Source organism: Mytilus edulis, chromosome 1 (assembly GCF_963676685.1).
Source record: "Mytilus edulis chromosome 1, xbMytEdul2.2, whole genome shotgun sequence".
Lineage (NCBI taxonomy): Eukaryota > Metazoa > Mollusca > Bivalvia > Mytilida > Mytilidae > Mytilus > Mytilus edulis.
In genome coordinates this window covers 20204272-20212912 of record NC_092344.1, presented here as the reverse complement: position 1 = coordinate 20212912, position 8641 = coordinate 20204272, and positions in this window count along the sequence as shown.

Genomic DNA, 8641 nt, shown 5'->3' with positions numbered 1-8641 from the left:
TCTTCTCATATATGTTATGATGGTATGATACTAAACCCCTAACGGGAAGGATTGTGCCTGATGTTCATATGATGAAATCATAATCTTTCAGTCAGTTTAATTGAAGTCTGGGGCTGGCATGTCAGTTAACTGCTAGTAGTCTGTTGTTATTTATGTATTATTGTCATTTTGTTTATTTTCTTTGGTTACATCTTCTGACATCAGACTCGGACTTCTCTTGAACTGAATTTTAATGTGCGTATTGTTGTGCGTTTACTTTTCTACATTGGTTAGAGGTATAGCGGGAGGGTTGAGATCTCACAAACATGTTTAACCCCGCCGCATTTTTGCGCCTGTCCCAAGTCGGGAGCCTCTGGCCTTCGTTAGTCTTGTATTATTTTAATTTTAGTTTCTTGTGTACAATTTGGAAATTAGTATGGCGTTTATTATCACTGGACTAGTATATATTTGTTTAGGGGCCAGCTGAAGGACGCCTCCGGGTGCGGGAATTTCTCGCTACATTGAAGACCTGTTGGTGACCCTCTGCTGTTGTTTTTTATTTGGTCGGGTTGTTGTCTCTTTGACACATTCCCCATTTCCATTCTCAATTTTATTAATAATTTGCGTTCATATCTCATCCTTTTAAAATCGTAATAAATGTGTTTAAAATTACTATATCAAAGAATAAATACTTTTAAAATTTCATTGCTATCTGCATTTGAGGTACTAGTATTTTAGCCTTTGATTGTTTCATTTGATTAGGGACTTTCCTTTTCATACGACCGAAAAACTTGAATTTTCGGTCGTATATATTGGTATCACGTCGTCAGCGTAGTCAACGTCGTCCGAAGACATTTGGTTTCCGGACAATAATAAAGTTTCGTATAAGTAAATAAAAATCTATGATATTTAAAGACAAGGTTTATAACCACAAAAGGACGGTTCGGATTGATTGTGGGGGTTATGGTCCCAACAGTTTAGGAATTATGGGCAAAAAGTGGGCCCAAATAAGCATTTTTCTAGTTTCCAGACAATAACGGTTTATGCATCTCTCTGAAATAATACCACAAGTTTCCCTACCACAAAGGGATGGTTAGGATTGGCTTTGTGGGGTTATGGCTAAAACTGTTTTGGAATTAAGGGCAAAAAAGGTGGAAAAACAAGGGTTTCCTGGTTAATGAACAATTACTCAGTCAGGATTCTACTTTGTCAAAATTATCTCCCCATTACGCCAGTTAATTTTCACAATCGCAAAAAATGGGTGCCATTGTAGGGGTGACGTGCAGCCAATTTTGCTCTTGAAAACCGATAAATTTATCCGCATAGCACCATTACGATCCTTATATGTCAGTTGTATTTAAGAATTGAATGCTTCTTTTTGTAAATTCATTGGGGTGTAAAAGCGTTGACCGAAGTACATTTTGTATGAAGCGCGGAAGCGCTTCATTCTAAAAATGTACGCACGGTCAACGCTTTTAAAACCCTATGAAGTTACAAAAAGAAGCATTCAATACTTATAATTACATTTTTTAGCTATGATCATAAAAACACGAATTTGATTATTTTTGTTTAATTCACCTGTGCACTTTATTGTGGGACCACGTGTTATAATGGATGATAAGTTTTATTGAGTGATGCAGTTGCTGAAGGAATAACACGTGATGTGCAATTAGCCAATCAGAATAAAGTATTAAAATGAAACATACATCTAATGTAATTATTTTAAAATACAAATTTTAAAATACAAATGTATCTACTAGCTAATGAGCATCAGTTTATGATCTTGTCTGCCATTGATTCAACTGAAAACTATTGTCTAATCGGTTGTCAGGTGGAATTTTTGAAAATTCATAAACATTTAAAAAAAATCTAATTTAATATTTCGTGGAAGGGCAGGCTAGATTTTTTTAGTGGTTGATGACTATAAACCTTAGTTATCACACACAATTTTTTTTTTTCGAAGCTATGCATTTTCATCATCCAACTAAAAAGACTGTTGTCAAGTACTTTTAGTAAAAAAATAGCTATTCGAACACACCCTACTCTGTTTTTATGATTCATTAGATAGATATTTCACTTGACCCATATATTTCATCTTTTAGTTCTGTGATTTTTTTATGTTATAAAGTCAACCTGTAGCTTTGATATATAAAAATGATAGAATCTGAATTTTCTCTTTTCGATACAATTGTTACCCATTTTTTAGAAATTTATTTCTTGAGTCACATAATGGAAAGGCAGACACGAAAATTACTGAACTAATAGATTGATATGTTCTCCGTCCGTGGTAATTTTTTTTTAATCGGAGGTTATGCATTTTCTACATCCAACTTGATAGATACCCATGTCGTCGACTTGATATCTAATTGTTCTGCTTAACTATGTAATAGATAAATTGAAACCTTAGGCAAATGGTGTTTTTAAAATAAAACACTTCGTAATAGAGAAGAAAATTGTCATTTTATTTGTTTCTATTAACTTTTAAAATTTAAAAGCAGGTACAATGTTGTTTTTGGATTACCTCCCTTAAACTGATTTTTTAGAATGAAATTCAAAACAGTGTAGCTGTGGCCATTGATTGACACATTAAATTCGTCCATTGACTGAGACAATTTACGTGAACGTTTGTCTGTAACGACCACAGTTCACAACGTACCTACGATAGACATTTAAACTGTGGGGTCACCAAAGGTTTCATAACGCCTTTAATTATAAAATAATTTGAAAAATTAATCAGGAATAACTTTTATGTTTTGATTTATATAATTGATAAAAATCAAAACATCGTGTTATTTCTGATTAATTGTTCGAATTACTTTATTTAGGTGTTGAGAACCTTTGGTGACCCCATAGTTTGAGTGCCTTTAAAAAGTGCACAGTGAACAGTGGTCGTTACATACAAACGTTTACCTAAATTTTCCAAGTTAATGGACAAATTTAATGTATCAATCAATGGCCACGGCTACACTGTTTTGAATTTCATTCTATTATGTATAAAGACATGTTGTATTGTCTTGAGGTGATTAGCTTTCAATTTATTTTTAGAAGTTACTATTAAATGCTGATTAAAGAATATTGATTTTAGCCATGATATTGTATGTCATTTTCTATTTTAAGACGTTTATGATGTATTTAAATTATGGTTGCAAACTCCATTGAAAATTTGAATTAATATAATGACCATATCTTGATGGAAAGAATTTTATTTTTGGAAAAATAGGGGGGGGGTGACAAATTAAAAAAAATGGGGGAGGGGAGGACATTTTTTTAAAAAGGGGGATACAAAATTTGTTATGGGGGGAGGGGGGTTATACACAACAGCATAGTGTATTGCACAAAATCCAAAAAATGGGGTATCTTTGGGGGGGGATTAATACACAACAGCATAGTGTATTGCACAAAAGCCAAAGAAGGGGGATATTTTTTTTTGGGGGGGGAGGCCAATTCGCAACAGTATCGTGTATTGCACAAGAGATAAAAAAAAAAAAGTGCAATTCGCAACAGCATAGTGTATTGCACAAAAGCAAAAAATTGAATATAAATTCAAATCATATTACCAATTCTAAGTTTTTTTACTGCAGTAATTCTGTGTCAGAAACCTATTATGTGTCAAATATTTAATTACAATCCAAATTCAGACCTGCATCAAGCGCGAATATTGTGTCCATTATTGCCCCAACTGTTCAGGGTTGGACCTCTGCGGTCGTATCCAGCTGCGCTCGGCGACGCAATTTATTGAATTTTCTTCGAAGTTCAAAATTTTTGTGATTTTACGTTTTAGAGAGAACAGAAGGAAGACACCGAAAAAATATGTAGTAGGATATGGTAGTTCATCTACTTAGTCTTTTTTTTTTAATTGACCGGTCAATAAACGCAATCTATTTTAAATTGACCATCAATGAACGCAATTTGATAACACTTATAAATACATGTTTTTAAAAACAGACTGTAATCAAATTTCACATATCATGCCCAATACTCAAGGATTGATTTGACTTTATAGTGTAATCTAACTATCGAGATATTTAATACTAAAAGTACTTCGGTTATAAATATCTAGCCCTTTATTTATTTATTTTTCTATGTAGTTGCTCAGTGTCATCTTTAATCCATCCATTCCTGATACCGTTATCTCTTGTGATGTATCTTCTTGAAGTTTCATTTTAACGAGGGAGGTTGTTGCATGATATTTTAAATCTGATTAATTTGACTCGACGGAACACCATGAAATCGGATTGTATTTTAATTTACGCACTGGCTACGACCTACAAGACGTATAATTATACCCAATCGCCTTACTTTGCTTCAGCTTCAAATCATTATAAAAGCCCACATGACCAATTTCATCCATAGCGTATCACAGATTCTATCGAGAAGGAAAAATAGCCAGTCAAGTTGCATACAAATTGAAAAAGATGACCGACAAAAAGTTTATGGATTTAAAAATCAGGACATGGTTCAAAATGAACAATATCAAAGGAAACGGAAGAATGGGCAAAACCGATTTCGAAGAAATAGCAGACATTTTCAAACGTGAATATGAACTAAAAGATCCACAATATTCGCTATTGAAGAAATGGTTGTGTGAAGGATGGGATATTTTAGTGAAGGAGGGACAAGATTTGGCAAATTCTGGCAAAAAAGGGGGATTGACGCCTGACAACGCAGCGTCGGTTTTCGACGTTTCCGAAACATTGAATAAAGGTGAAGCAATTACAGAGGATCAGTACGCCAATGCGTTTGAACAGCTTGTTGAAGTGAATCAAGGTCTGTTTCAAAATAATTTTGAAATGATGGTTGGTTCATTTTTTGACATTTATGATACGGACCACGACGGAAAAATAACCGCCGACGATATGATTAGAGGTTTACGTTGTCTAGGAATTCAACAAGATGAAGCTGTGAAAATAATGTTTGCTAATATGGACACGGAAAAAATGGGCAGTATAACAAAACCTGTTTATGTGAGTGAATGGGTTGAGTATATGCTTGGAACTCGCAAGGATGCAGCCATCGCTAGTGTTTTGTGTCGACAGTAAATTACTTTAATTAAAGGTTTTACTTCGTTTTTCAGTTTCAAATTGTATGTATAGTTATCTGTGTTTATTTGAATTGTTTTACGTCAATATTCTAGTGTATTTTTCAGTTATGACTATAGTTTACTAATAAATGTCCAAGACGAAGATCTATTCTCTTTTAAAAAAATATGTTAATCTTGAAATCTATTCAAGTATAAAGTTTAACAGGGTTATGGTTGAAATAATCAGGTCACTGGTTGTCGTTTTTTGTTGTGTGTTTCGTTGTTTTACATTTGTCATGTCGGAGCCTTTTATAGCTGACTATGCGGTATGGGCCTTGGTCATTGATGAAGGCCGTACGGTAACCTATATTTATTAATTTCTGTGTCCTTTTGGTCTCTTGTGGAGAGTTGTCTCATTGGCAATCATATCACATCTTCTTTTTTATATATGTATTGCATGGAATGATTGTAAGGTATACAATGTATGTCTGACTGTTAGGTATCATGTGATCTTTACCTTATATTCATAGTTCATTGTTCAATGGTAAGTCATTGTGATTTGATCTGGTTTTTTAATTACTATTAACAATAGGTTAACTATTTAGTGTATACAAACATTGTAAGGTGTATATGTCTGTCTAACAGGATTTATCTCAGTGACCTTGACCTCATTGCCATAGAGCTTTAAAGATGTTAAGTTTTTGTGATGTTTTTAGTTTATTTAGCATAAAATCAAAATGGAAATGGGGAATGTGTCAAAGAGACAACAACCCGACCACAAAGCAGACAGCAGCAGAAGGCCACCAATTGGTCTTCAATGCAGCGAAACTTTTCAACATAAAATCATTGGCCAGTAAAGCAGGTGAAACATTCAGCGTGTTAATTTAAGAAAGAAAAATGTATTTTTTCATCTTTATTTAAACTTGCTCAAGTCGTACCAGTGCATAAGACCAAAGGTTCAAAACAGGATGTTTTTAATTACAGACCAATAATGAATTGTAACTTTGCCACTCATTTCTAAAACCAAGAAAAACATGTGAAAACACACTTTGTGAATTATCTTAATAAATACAACTTATTTTATCGAATGCAGTCAGGCTTTCGCGCCAACTGAACTTCTTACCAGACTGCGTTAACAGCTTTCTTGTTATGTATGGATAAAGAGGGTGGTGATCTTAATGGGGCGTTGTTTCTCGATCTAGCAAAAGCCTTTGATCTTATCAATCATGATCGAAATGCTTCTTGCGAAATTAAAAAAAAAAAATACAAAGTTGCTTATACTTCGCTACGTTGGTTTACATCACAGTTGACTGACAGATACCAAATGACATCAACTTCAAATACATTTTTAATAGACGAAGAAGTAACAAAAAAAAAAACCCGGGTGAACCTCTAAAGGATTAGTGCTGTTTTTGATTATTACAAATTATTTTCTTTTATTTTTACGGTTTTACAAGATATTTCTCGCTTGTGTGATGACAATTACATGGCTGTAAATGCATCTGAGACGATAGTTACATGTATTGGCTCTAAACAGAAGCTTTCTGTTACATCAGATGAATATATATTTGATCTAGCCATTATCGGAAACAAATAAAAGAAAGTAATGCACAAGTGAAAAAGGTTTTAGGTATTTTTGTTGACGCATCACTTTCTTTCTTAATTTGTCTTCTCATATTGATCATATAATTAAAAAAATCAAATCTTTTTTAGCTTTACTTAAGAGGTTGAATATAAACTTGAATCACCAGACAAAAGAAAATCAATAATTGATATGTTCCAGGTCGACGGGTTCAAACAGAAAGATGTTGAAAGCAGAGAAAACTGAGCATCTTATAATCGGCATGACTTTATCAGATGACAATACCAATACTAAAATAAGGCTTACGCATAGTTATATTCTTTAATTCAGTCACAGACCCGTGATATCACGGGTTTGTTCTAGTAGAGTTTAAAGTTATCGACTAGCGAAGGAAATATTGAATATGTCACGATCACTGAACAACAGTCGGTTTATAACATTAAATATAGTTATATTGACGAACAGGGATAGAGAGAAAAACTAGAAAATGTACAATGGGCAATGCAGATAGATAAAAAGAGCTGTTTATTCGCTGTGCTTGAGATATCATGCAAAAACTGAACCGTGATGACTATATGTGTCTTGACTTTTATATGTCTTTAGGATTTTTACTTTTAGCTCATGATATATAAATATAACTACTTACAGTATATTAATGTGCAATGAAATGGCATTTAAACACCAGCGTGCTATGAAATGACATTTAATAGATATAAGAAGATTTGGTACGAGTGCCAATGAGACGACTCTCCATATAAGTCACAATTTGTAAAAAAATAATCATTAAAGGTCTAAGTATGGTCTTTAGGGATATAAGAAGATGTGGTATGAGTGCCTATAAGACAACTCTCCATCCAAGTCACAATTTATAAAAGTAAACCATTATAGGTCAAAGTACGTTCTTCAGCACGGATCATTGGCTCACACCGAACAGCAAGCTATAAAGGGCCCTAAAAAATTACTACTATAAACCATTCAAACGGGAAACCAACGGTCTAATCTATAAAGAAAACAAGGAACAAGAAATACTTATGAACCACACCAACAAACGACAACTACTGAACATAAGATTCCTAACTTAGGACAGGCGCAAACAATTGCAGCGGGTTTAAACGTTTTAATGGTACCAAACCTTTATTCACTCTTAGTACAACAATAGTGTAACATCACAACATAGAAAGACACACTATAACTGAAATATTAATTGAAATGGTGCCTTTTATAGCTGACTTTGCTCATTGTTGAAGGCCGTACGGTGACCTATAGTTGTTAATTTCTGTGTGATTTTGGTCTCTTGTGGAGAGTTGTCTCATTGGCAACCATACCACATCTTCTTTTTTTATAATCAAAAGACATAAGTTAACACAAGTAGACATAGTTACACCATGGAAGTATTATAAGAGGGCTTTTATCAAAAGATTCGATTCTTCGTCACAGTAATCTTTTAATTCATCCCAGTGATTAAAATTGTGTTCTTTCAGGGTTTTTTCTGTCATGAAAACACTGTGAGGCAGCTGTTACAGCCTTCAAATTTGGGTTGAACAATTCAAATTGTGTCATTTTCTTTAAACAGTTTTAACTTCATTTTTATTATATCCCCTTTTCCTCGGGCGTCTAGAAAAAAAAACACATTGCGTTTGCAAATCTTCTGGATCCTTTGTATATCTCTTAAAGCGAAGCATTTTTCCTTATATCATGTCTCTAAAAGAGAATGGATAGCACTATAGGACCTGTCTTAGAACTGATAATTTTCATTTTTTTTCCCTCGGAAAAACATGTAACAGAGATAAATTATGTCAAAAACAGTGAACACTTTAAGTATAAAGTAACAGATAATAGGAAACTCGCCAGTTCTAACAGAACAGATGAAAGACAGTGGGTTGAAAACAGCAGGTTAACAGTTTTTATACGCCCGTCAAAATTTTGACGGGACGTTTTATGGTATACAAATGTCCGGTGTCCGTCCGTCCGTCCGTCCGTCCGTCCGTCCGTCCGTCCGTCTGTCTGTAAGTCTGTCCGTCCGTCTGTCTGTCTGTCTGTCCGGCGTAAACATGTCGCAC